The sequence below is a fragment of the Phalacrocorax aristotelis genome, chromosome 11 (assembly GCF_949628215.1).
Source record: "Phalacrocorax aristotelis chromosome 11, bGulAri2.1, whole genome shotgun sequence".
Taxonomy (NCBI): Eukaryota; Metazoa; Chordata; class Aves; order Suliformes; family Phalacrocoracidae; genus Phalacrocorax; species Phalacrocorax aristotelis.
The window spans coordinates 15,651,818-15,663,936 of NC_134286.1; the positions used below are offsets into that span (position 1 = coordinate 15,651,818).

The window sequence follows — 12,119 nt, forward strand, 5'->3', positions numbered from 1 at the left end:
GGGGCGGGGCGGAGCGGGCCCGGGCGGGGCGGGGAGCGCTCGGCGCCGCACTCGGGCCCGCCACGGCCACGGTGAGGGCGGCCGCGTCGCGGTGAGTCTTCGTGGGGCCCCGCGTTGGGCGGCGGGGCCGCCCCGGCGCCTGTCCCCGCTCCTCCGGCCCCTCCTTCCCTTCCCTCCCCGCCCCGTCCCCCCGGCAGCGCGGCCGGGCGGGGGCTGCCGCCGGCCCGGGCCTTCCCTCCGGCCCGGCCCCTCGCCTCGCCCTCCCGCAGGGTGCGGCTCGCCTCGCCCCCCCGCCGCCTCCCCGCCGCCTCCCGGGTGCTGGTCTGGGGGCTGCCGCAGGCTTCTGGGAGGGCGCCCCTCGCCCCCCGGGAGCGCCGCCCGCCGCCGTGCCGCCCCACCTGCCGGCAGCCGGCGGCGGGGCCCGGCGGCCCCGGGTGTTTGTTGCTGTTTGTTGGTGCGTCCGGCGCCGCCTGACTCACGGCCCGACGTGCTGAATCCCTGTGGAAGCGAGACGCTGCTGAAGTGCACAGCCCGGCGCCGCGGCTTAGCGAGGACGGCTCCGAACTGTAATTTTTACCTTTCCTGTAAAAAGAAATGCTCTCCCGCGATGTGACAGTGTTCCGAGCGCTCGTGATGCGCTTGCGGGCTTTTAAGCCACTCCAGTATTCATTTCTGACTGGCTTAAATTCTGCTCTGAAGCATGTGACTTACCTCAGTGTTCACGGCTGGAAAGCTGAAACCTGCCATCTCGGAGCAAACTTCTTAGTTAATACAAAGCAAAAAATTACTCTTGGAGACGACAGGCTGTCTCTGCTTGATGGTCTTTGTGCTATGGCAGTGAAAAAGCATAATTCCTACTTTGTGTGATTGATGTTTTTTGGTTGGTTTGTTTTTGTGGGGTTTCTTTCAGACGTACGTGTAAAGAGCATAAGAACAGTATTAGCTTTTTTCTTTTCACAGAAAGCCCTGTTTTTCCTGGTGCTACAGAAAGCAACAAAGGCAAATTCAGTTTTAAAATTGTGTAGATGTTAAGTGTTTTGTAGCTGGCCTGTAGATTGACTTGTCGTGATAGGTACTAGTCAAAACTATATAGGTTTGAAAAGTACGTTGGTGCTACTGCATAATATCTGTTTTGGGGCAGTACTGCACTCGTTGCTTGCTAGTAGTCGTGTGTTTGTTTATCATTAACCAGATTTGAAAGGCAGATATCTCATGCTGCAGGATTAGCACTCTGCAAAACCAGCACGTCTTTGCTGCTATAGTTGTTTTTTTTAATGTTGAGATTTAGGTGGTTAAAAAAGTTCAGCTGTACAGTTATTAAAGCTGGTAAGCGTGACAAGCCTTAACGCACAGAACCTTTGGGGCTGTCGGCAGCTTCGTTGTGTGGCAAGCGTCACACGAGATGAGATGGGTGTTTTCGATAAAATGCAGAATTCTCACTTTTTGCACAGTTTATCATTCTATGCTCGGTCAGAAGGAAACTGCCAAAACAGGCGCTTGCCAAAGAGATGGGCTTGTAGCATCACGGAGGTTGAGAAAACTCTGGTATTTATGTGTTCCTCGTACGTAGAGTTACAGTGTTAACTAACAATAGTTAATTTATAATGCAAGTCTAATTTAATGAGGAGAAACTGTAAATCTTTAATATTGTGTGTGTTCTTTTAAAGGAGACAACATACTAATTTTTCTAATAACTTGAATCGGGTAAAAATAAGTTTTGTTTCATGTTCTGTTCCTTCTGATTTCGCCAAGTTACATAGCAGCTTTCATATGAAAGTCATTCCTGAATGTTTGGGAAAAGAAACAAATAAATGGCAGTATTCTTTGGGAGGGGATGAGAGAGGAAATGCCTGACTGTGTGCAGAAGGATGCCCAAATATATATGGGGAACTAAGCATGGTTAAAAGTCTGCGTAAGATTTATACATTGGAAACATTTAAAAACCATATCTTAAAGCTTTAGAAGATAAAATTATTCTCATTTCCAGCTACTTGATGACAAACCTCCCGGCACAAGATAAAACATAAAAAAACCCTAGTACTGTTTGTTTCCTTTCTCCAGTATGGTTTTAGTAGCAAATATTCTGGGGTCCTTTATGAAGTTTTTTAAAAAGTAATGTTAATTGAAATATTCTGGCAGTGCTAACAATGTCTTTCTACCTGTTCCGTTCCTGTCAGGGGCCAGCTACAGCACGAAAGGCAAATGTTGCTTGAAAGTTGAAGGAATGAACACTCCCTTGTCCTCTCATCTCACACTGAAGTGGGCGCCTCTGTATTTTCTACAACTGAAATGACTTATTAAACCTGGAGGCTCCTGAGCAAGAGAAAACAAAAGTAAGTGTTTTCAAGTAGACTGGGTTTACTGTTTTTGTGAGATGAGGTGTGTGTTTCTCCACAAAATGTAAGTAACTGGTGTGCAGCCTCTTCGCTGTGTTATTGCATGCAATGAATGGAAAGGCTGTGTGCCAGAGACTCTGTGATGTGACTGGACCCATTAATGCATAACGTACATAGGCAGGCGTGGAATACCGAAGTATCAAACGTTCTGTGCCCAGCAAAGCGCCTGCCTGTTGCCTGAAAGAGAGCACACCCAGAAGTATGGTGCTGCTCCATGAATGGTTTAGGCAGGATAGTCCCAATCTCCCCTTTCTTTGGCATTGAAGCAAAGAACGTTTTGTGGGTGACTTCATCATAGTCCTTAGTGCCATCTTTTAAGCACAGGCAAACTCAGAATGGACCTTTCTCTATGGTAGTATGTGTATTCAGAGTAGTAGTTCGTGTAGTGGAAGAAGGAACTAAAAAGCAGATGAAGGAGGATGAGTCTGATGCATTGATTTTACATGTCCTCAGAGGAAAGTTGGAGGGAAGTCTGAGTAGGGGATGTCATTTTAACTGTTACAGTGTCATTTTTAAAATAAAGTAGATTATAACAGATACAATTTCCATTTCTCTTGTGGAATCATCAGTTAGATCTTCAGCAATAGAACTACAGTGGCTTAAGGGGATATCTTTCAAGAAGAATGAGCAGGGAGGAACTGAAGGCTTTCTTAACAGAAAACTTTGAAGCTGTATTTGCTATCCCATAGGCTTTCCTGTCAACCACATCAGCTTTTGACAATGCGGGAGGTATATGTTCCCTGCTGGGGATGCAGAGTACAGAAAATAGACTGGGTAGGTTTAGAAAGCCACAGATCAGCCTTCAGGCGTAGGTTTCCTACAGATGTAATGCTGATTCTAGAGGTAATGTGACAAATGGTTCCTAAAAAAACCCCACTCACTTCTGTCATGCCACTTAATCTAGCTAGATTTAACAGCTACTTGCTGCACAGGGCTACGTGCATAGAGGGAAAACTCCTACTTTCTTTGATCCACTCACATGACTGAAGTTCCGCTTCAGAACTCAGCAGAGTAAATGTTAAGAAAAAGTCAGGAAAAAAGATAATCATGGCAAGAGAAAGATATTACGCATAGAACAAATACAGGAGAAACAATAAGCGAGTACAAGTGAACAGAAATAATTTAGCATGAATGACAAGGAATAGACCTCTGACAACTGCTAGAAAGCAGGCCAGATAATTATATCTATTACCACTGAAGTAGGTGCTGCTTTTCCTTGTTACTGTGATATAAAGCATGACAAATATCTAACTACCAGATCAGAGTCCCTCAGCAGGTGTCCATGCTAGCAAGTGTCCAACTGTATCATCTCTCTTTGTGAGAGAGCTTGTAATTCTCTTACCAGAAAGCTTGCCAGGATAAAAGCCAGGGATATCACCCTAAGCTACATTTTCAATATAATTTGAATGGAGGAAGCAATTGGGTTGATAATTAGAAAAAGTAGTGTTACAAACTTTTGCGTTAGGTCTTGTTGGAAGTTGTGGTTTACTTTGAAAATAGGGTGGGAGTCAAATTCCATCAGAAGTTAAAACAGTAAAAGAAAACCTTCAAATGGAGACAGGAGAAATATCCACCAAGACAGAAATGAAGACTTTTTTTTACTCCCTCCAGCTATTATTTATTCAATACCTGCCTTCCATGTACAAGCTACAAGTGGTTTTCTTTTTTTTTTTTATAGAAACACATACACAGAAGTGCATAGGATCTGGTGACACTGAGAAAATATTTGCCAAACTTTCTGCCAAGCTGTTGCTACTTGCTGCCATTTCTAGAACTTCGTTGTCGGAATGCTATTTTTTGTTAATAAAAGGTCTTCCTTCTAGTATCTTCAAAACTACCTGGTACAGTGAGCCCAAAAACAGGAGCAGGCAGGCAACTGGAGCACTTCCAATTTGTTTGCTGAATTAGCAGTCACTTGACTGCTGCAAACTTCTGTTTGTTTGCACTTGTTCGTATTGAGTCCTCTGGGGACAATGACTTGCCCTTTTCAAATACAGGGCACATTAAGGAACAAGAGAATGCTTTTTCTGGGAGAGGGAGCATTTCTGATTCTTTGCAAACAAATTCAGCAGCGTGTGTGGAGCGGTATGGCTTGCCCTTCACAGTGTAGCAGGGAACTGGCAACATGGGGGATTCTAAGTGCATTTTTCTTAAAGACAGGAAGCCTTGTGGAGAATTGTGTTTAGCAAACAGGTAGCTCCAGATTGCAAGTTTTTTTGTAAGTGATACTTTTTTTTGTAGAATTCAGAAATTTTTTATAATTCATAACTGATGAATTTGATTAACTGATGTAGAAACTTCAGTGCAGAAGTGCAAATACTAGCATACATTCTGCGTGTACAGCATCCCACAGAGATTTGTACTGCTGGTATGCTTTTTGTGTTCTAGTTCTGGCTTGAATTAAGAAGGCTTTCAAGGAGACTTGAAAGCTCATATGGTATCCCTGGAAAATGTAGATTTAGTAAATAGATGGATGGGGAATGTCATTTAGACATTAAGGGAGAAGACCTACTAGAGGCGTAGTCCAGTCTCAGGTCGGTAGAATCGTGAGGATCCACTTAAGGAAAGGTAAGGGCTGCAGACTGTTACTAAGAGGCTACATGTGGAAGGATTTTACACCCTCTAACTGTGGTGGTGAAGAAGAAATAGGAGATTCTGTGATCTAGCAATCCATGTTGACTCTAAAGATCCACTCTGGAATAAGTACAGGTAGAAGCTTGTGACTTGATAAGCAAAGGTGGTTTGTTGGTGTACATCATATGTGTGACTTGCCCTTGAATTCTGATGGTAAGAAATAAGTGTGCTCATAAGTGGTTTACTAGAACATCTTCCTTTTCCTGTTTAAATGATACTTATATCTCACAGGTAAGTCACTTTTCCTTTCTTTCTGTTTGCTGTCAGTTGCATAACAAGTGACAGGTGATTGCTACTGGCTGCAGGTAAATACATATAACTATGATGTCTGAATTGGCATTGCTCTGGGCATGTTTTTGATGTCAGTACTGTATGACTTTTAAATGTTAAAATCTGTTTTTTAGTTAAGTAGTCTAAATGTATCAGGTCAGAGAGTGTGAGTGACATTGTTATGATTGATGATCGGAGGGGTGGAACTCCTCTGTTGTGAAGACAGGCTGAGAGAGCTGGGATTGTTCAGCCTGGAGAAGAGAAGGCTGCGGAGAGACCTTATTGCAGCCTTTCAGTATTTAAAGGGAGCCTACAAGAAAGCTGGAGAGGAACTTTTTACAAGGGCATGTAGTGATAGGATAAGGGGTAATGGCTTTAAACTGAAAGAGGGTAGAGATAGACTAGATACAAGGAAGAAGGCTTATACAATGAGGGTGGTGAAACACTGGCCCAGGGTGCCCAGAGAGGTGGGGGATGCCCCATCCCTGGAAACATTCAAGGCCAGGCTAGACGGGGCTCTGAGCAACCTCATCTAGTTGAAGATGTCCCTGCTCACTAGATGGCCTGTAAAGGTTGCTTCCAACCCAAACCATTCTGTGATTCTGTGGTTATTTTTTAAAAATAGAGTTTTGCTTCTAAAAACACCCTGCATTAGTATCTTTCACTGTTGCAGGAAGTTTTAATTTTTTTTTAATGTCCTTTGGAAATAAATATAAGAAAGTATTTGAGGTGTGGATTTTCTGTGGGTTTTTTGGTGGTTTGTTTTTAACTTTGAAACTGGAATGCTCTGCCATATCCTACTTATTTTTTGTAGCTTCGTTAAACTGTGGAGACTTCTGCTACCTTATTTTTGTTTCCATTATTGAGTATAGTTCCTTTGTGCTAAAATATAAGTGGTTAAGTGGATGTGGAAGAGATGTGTTTATTTCTATGGACTTGATTGGTTGGTTATGGCGCTTTGGTTCTCTCTGTGTTTCTTTTTGGTTGATTGGTGCTATTTGGCTGGGGACAGCTGGTGCCTGGAAAACAGCCTTCATTGCTGTGGATCTTTCTTGTGACTTGTTTTGTATCCCTGTATATCTTTATATCTGATTCTAAAATTTTATTAACCTTTAATGAGATGAATCACTGCTCTTTACTTCATTCGATTAAATGCTCATTTACTAGTGTTAAAGATGCTGATGCTTATTTTGGTGAGGCTCTGATATGGTGACTTAGATGCTGTGGTTAGCTTCACCCTTCAGGGCTGTTGGTTTTCCATATGTTCGGTTTTTTTAAAAGGATTTTTGTTCCTTTCTCCTTCGTTGGTTGTCTTTGCTTCATTTTGGTACTGTCTTAGAAATTCCTGGAGTTCTGCTCTATTCTATATGTTATTTCTAAAAGCCTATGTATTATGTGTTATCTCTTCTGTACAGCTGTGGTGCTGACAGATGTGGTTTTGTTTTTAGGACTTTGTATTTTATGCTTTTAATTTTATTATGGGAAACACAAGGCAGTATATTCATACTGGCTCTGTAGTTTGTTACTGTACCAAATAAAACTCTACAATCTTGGTGTAACACCAGCATACCTTGTCATTATAAACCTGCTTTTTCCATTTTTTGCACCTTCTGTTTAAATGAGAGTGCAAGCAGCTTTTTCTGTATACCGGCACTAATGTACACTTAACTCTCAAACACAGTGAAAAATTATTTACTAATACAATACTATTTTTCTTCTCTTTGAAGAAGTTTCTTATTTGGAATTGAGTCTAACTCAGAAAATAACTTCGTTTTTATCTAGACTAGCAGATGCCTTGCAGATCTTAAATGATTAACCCAGTGCACTGATCGCTTTCAAGTGTTGTATGATTGTCCCGTTGTAACTCTAACTCTTTAGAAGTGCTCTGTTTTCTGAATTACTATGACAGCAAATGAAGGGGTTTAGTAAATTTTGTAACTATATTTTTAGGAGAGGCCTTGGAGATACACAGACTTTTTTCACTCTTGCACAAATCGTTATCTGGAGCAGGATTATGGGAACTTTGGCGTTATCCTGTGTTATGGTTATTGATGTGTGATAGAAACTGGAATGCCTCTAGAACATGTTCAGTCAACCTTTGTTTTGTTAATTTTTACTGTATTGATAAATATGATTCTGGTAAAAGCAAATACTTTTCATGCTTATCCAGTTGCCCTTATTTTTTTTAATATATATACATACACACACAAAAAAACCCTATTTCAAGTCTTATAATGTGTCAATAATGGTTTTTTATCTTACTCAGCACATTCTGTAAATGTCTTCTCTGTATGGTAATTTAGCAGTTTAATTTCCTTAATCTTTCCAGATTAACATATTGAACTTTATAGACTAAACAAAGTTAAACTTCATTTTGCATTAAGTGTTGTCAAAATTGTTGTTGCTCCAAATGATTGATATAGGTACAAATTTTAACATTTTTTCCAGAGTTTTAATCCAGTGATGGAGGGTCAAAAATATTTAATCTCTGGAAAGTGTTGCTCACAATTACTTGACCCAGTTTACCTGATCTCAGATGTTTGTGGTAATAATCCTTTGGCAGATGCAGATTATGTTGTGTTGGGGCACTAACTAGTTCTTTATACTGTAAAGATTTTAGGTTGACACAAGCATGGCTCAGCTATACGATAGTTACGAATTATTTGGTGTGAAGATGAAGCCTTAAAAGGACAAGCAAAATGTCAAGTGAGCTTTAATTTGTTCCTGGATTGTAAACAATGAGAACTAGTTTCACCAGGCTGTTGTCAATCTAAACATGATTAATAAAGTCTCAGTGGTCTTTCCAAGCTGCACTGCACACATCCTCTAACCTGTTGGCAGTGAAGAACCTTAAGGAAAGTAACTGGTCATTTCAGGTTCCTTAACCCTCAAAAGCTTATTTACATGCTTTAAAGTTTCTTTAGATTTTCTGTGGGCATATGCTTCTGTCTGTCAGCATTTAGAATCATAGAATCGTTAAGGTTGGGAAAGACCTCTAGTATCATCAAGTCCAACGACCAACCCAACACTACCATGTCTCTTAAACCATGCCCTGAAGTGCCACATCTACACACCTTTTAAATACCTCCAGGGATGGTGACTCTACTACCTCTGTGGGCAGCCTGTTCCAATGCCTGACCACTCTTTCAGTAAAGACATTTTTCCTAATATCCAATCTAAACCTCCCCTGGTGGAGCTTGAAGCGGCTTCCTCTTATTCTATAGCTAGTGACCTGGAAGAAGAGACCAACCCCCACCTTGCTACAACCTCCTTTTAGGTAGCTGCAGAGAGCAATAAGGCTCCCCTCAGCCTCCTCCAGATTAAACAACCCCAGTTCCCTCAGCTGCTCCTCATCAGACTTGTTCTCCAGACCCTTGACCCTTCACCAACTTCATTGCCCTTCTCTGGACACACTCCAGCACCTCAATGTCCTTCTTGTACTGAGGGGCCCAAAACTCAACACAGGATTCGAGGTGCAGCCTCACCAGTGCTGAGCACAGGGGCACCATCCCTGCCCTACTCCTGCTGGCCACACCATTGCTGACACAAGCCAGGATGCTGTTGGCCTCCTTGGCCACCTGGGCACACTGCTGCCTCATGTTCAGATGGCTGTCAACCAACACCCCCAGGGCCTTCTCCACCAGGCAGCTTTCCAGCCATTCTTCCCCAAACCTGTAGCATTTCATTGGTGGTGTTGTGACCTGACACTTGGCCTTGTTAAACCTCATACATTTGACCTTGGTCCATTGATCCAGCCTGTCCAGATCCCTCTGCAGAGCCTTCTTACCCTTGAGCAGATCGACACTCCCACCCACCTTGGTGTCATCTGCAAACTTACTGAGGGTGCACTTGATCCCCTTATACAGGTCATTGATAAAGACATTAAACAGAGCTGGTCCCAACACTGAGCCCTGGGGAACGCCGCTTGTGACCGGCCACCAACTGGATTTAGCTCTGTTGACCACAACTCTCTGGGCTCAGCCGTCCAGCCAGTTTTTTACCCAGCGAAGAGTACACCTGTCCAAGCCATGAGCTGCCAGCTTCTCTAGGAGGTTTCTGTGGGAGACAGTATCAAAGGCTTTGCTAAAGTCCAGGTAGACAACATCCACAGCCATCTTTATTCATAAAGTGCAGATAGGGTCCTTGAACTGAATTATTAAAATCTGGCCTTCAGTGCCTACCCTTTCAGATGTTGTTGTGCCTCCATTGCCATGAATCCTAGGAAGCACAAATATAAATATCACCTTTAATGAAAATACAGATCCCAAGTAGTTTGTTATTGTAAGATTATTGGAGCCTTCGTTTCTTGGTAGTGTTACTATATTAAGTTCTTGTAACTTTAACAAAGCTTTGTTTATTAGTTCAAGTTAAATCCAGTAAAATTCCTTTGTTTCCTTGCTATTCTAATTCAGGGAAGAATGTTCAACTGTTTGTAACTGCAGAATTTCATAAACAAAGTTGTCTGATTTGTTTTAAATCTGCAGAGTAATTGTACTTCTGTTCAGCTGCAGACGAATGTGAGTTTTGTATGGGTTTCAATTTTTCTGCAAGTATGGAAGTACATATGGGTGATGCTGGGGAATAGAATGTGTTTGCAGTGGAAAACTACTTGCAAGGCTTTTCCCTGTGTGGAAGGACTACTGCTGCTCCGTGATAATGAGAACACTGTAGCTATTTTAAGACTATGATGGAGTATGGTTTTGAATTGTTCATGGCAATATTACTTTGGGAGGTTGCCAGAAGTTGCTTCTACAGTGTGACAGAAAAAGAAATATTATAAAAGGAAATATTTTGTGTTCAAGTGTTTTCAAAATGTGTTTGCTCTTTTGATATAGAGGAGTCCACTTCTTTAAGGGGTGTGTCCTTGTTTGATGGGTACTTTTGAATGAGAACATAATCTTGACTGTTGCCTGAAGATCACAGAAACGTAGAGTAATTCAGGGTCAAAGGGACTTTAGGAGGTCTCTAGTTCAACCCCTTGCTCAAAGGAGGATCAGATCCAATCGCTCAAAGCTATATTCAGTCTTAAAAACCTCTGAAGAGGGAAACTGCAACCTCCCTGGGCCCTGTTTTCACTGCCTGACTGTCCTTGAGGTGGAGAAGTATGGGGTTTCTTACTTAAATCAAGCTGGAATCGAGTTTGTTTCTGTTGTGCCTTGTCCTGCCATCACTCACCTCTGTGAGGACCCTGGCTCTGTCTTCTCAGTAACCACTTCAAAGGTACCAGTGGGCAGCTGTGAGGTCCCACTGAAGCTGTCTCTTCTGCAGGCTGAACGATTCCCAGCTCCCTCAGCCTCTCGTTATGGGGCAGGAGCTCCAGGTCCTGGTTCTCTTGGTGATGCTCTGCTGAACTCGCTGCAGGTTATCAATGCATGTCTTGTCCAAAAGTCGATGCTGTTCCAAATGCTGTCTGATGGGTGCTCTATAATGTAAAGTTTAATTACTTGACCATAGTTTACTTATAGAAATCAGGGAAATGTGGGTGGTTATAAAAACCCAAATACTAATAAGGACATTTAAAGTGTGGTTGGATTTCAAAGCAAAATTTAGGTAGTGTTAGAAAAATTCTTCCACGTCTATACTGATGAAATAACTTGCATTAATTTTAGTGAAAATATTTGGATTTAAAAAAAAAAATTGTTGGATAACACCTTACATATTTATTCAACTTATTTAGCTCTGAATAAGTAATTAGCGTCATTAAAGTGTTGGAAATGAAACAGAGTAGTCGGTTGTAATTCTATAATGAAATATTCTATAGATATTGAAGTCAGTGAGTGAATTTGTTCTCACTGTAAAGTATGTTTGAAGAAATCAGTCTCAGGGAGGGTTGGGGGAACTTGACAAAAAGTAAGCTTACACAGAAACACCCACACGAAGGTCTGCTGCAGGAGCTGTACAGACTTCTTGCTTGTTTGAAGTGGCCTGGTGGGGTGGCAGCGTGGAGGGGAGGCAAGCTCTGTCCCACTGTATGGTCTGGCTCTGCAAAGAGGAAGTTTTCTGAGAATCTGAAAGGGTTCTGCGTATTCCTTTTAATTTACACTGAGGTTTGGAAAACTTATAGTTGGTGTTTTGGAGTCGGATGATGATTTCAGAACTGTAACTCACCTCATGTAATGCCACAGTTCAGGTAAGAATCGGTGAATGTGCAGTAAGGGAGGAAATAATATAGAAAGCAAAGGAGGAAGCAGAAGGCTGCTCGCAGAGGGAACAGTATGAAGTACGCTATGATTGGAGGTAGTATTGAACAGCAAACGAGCTTTTGTCCTTATGAGCTTAGGCGCAGTGGATTGGCACTGAGGTGAGTGGCCAGGATCCCCAGTGGGCTCGCGTGACCTCTGCTGAAGGTTTTCTTTCTGTGACTTTGCTGGCAGAGTAGCTGTGGTTGCAAGATCAACAGCTAGCTTGGGTGTGCCTGTACCTGCTGCAGTCAAAATTTCCATTTTGGAGTGCAGATCTATTCAGGTTGCCACATCTTCTAAAAGGCACTTTTCTAGGGCTTGTTTATGCTCACTTGTCTCTCATGGTTGGTGCAGCCTTAATTTAAATTTATGTGCGCTGTAGTTAAAACCACTTTCCCTGCTGACATAGAAAACCTGGGGCTGCTGTGCTTTTGTCTCTTTGTCTCACCTGGTATTTCTCACCTTAAATATGAACCAAAACCACTTCATATAGAAAACATTTTAAACCAAGCTTCTGAATAAATATACCTTTTATAAGTATCTGGTTATTAGAAAACTTAAGCTTCTGTAAATTAAGAGAAGTAATCTGAACAGATACTGGATGTTCACAAGTTAAGATAGTAATATAGAAAAAAGT

General features: G+C 42.1%; 1 protein-coding gene across 5 annotated transcripts in view; it reads left to right on the top strand.

The window, feature by feature from the left end:
* Positions 1-12,119, top strand: part of MTM1 (myotubularin 1) — a 43,010-nt gene continuing 30,891 nt past the window's right edge. For 3 of the 5 annotated variants that reach the window (XM_075107052.1, XM_075107051.1, XM_075107054.1), the window contains exons 1-2: positions 1-91; positions 2,178-2,333. The gene's annotated coding sequence lies outside the window, so the exon portion shown is untranslated. The remainder of the gene's footprint in view (positions 92-2,177; positions 2,334-12,119) is intronic. The other 2 variants (XM_075107056.1, XM_075107053.1) reach the window with 2 other exon arrangements.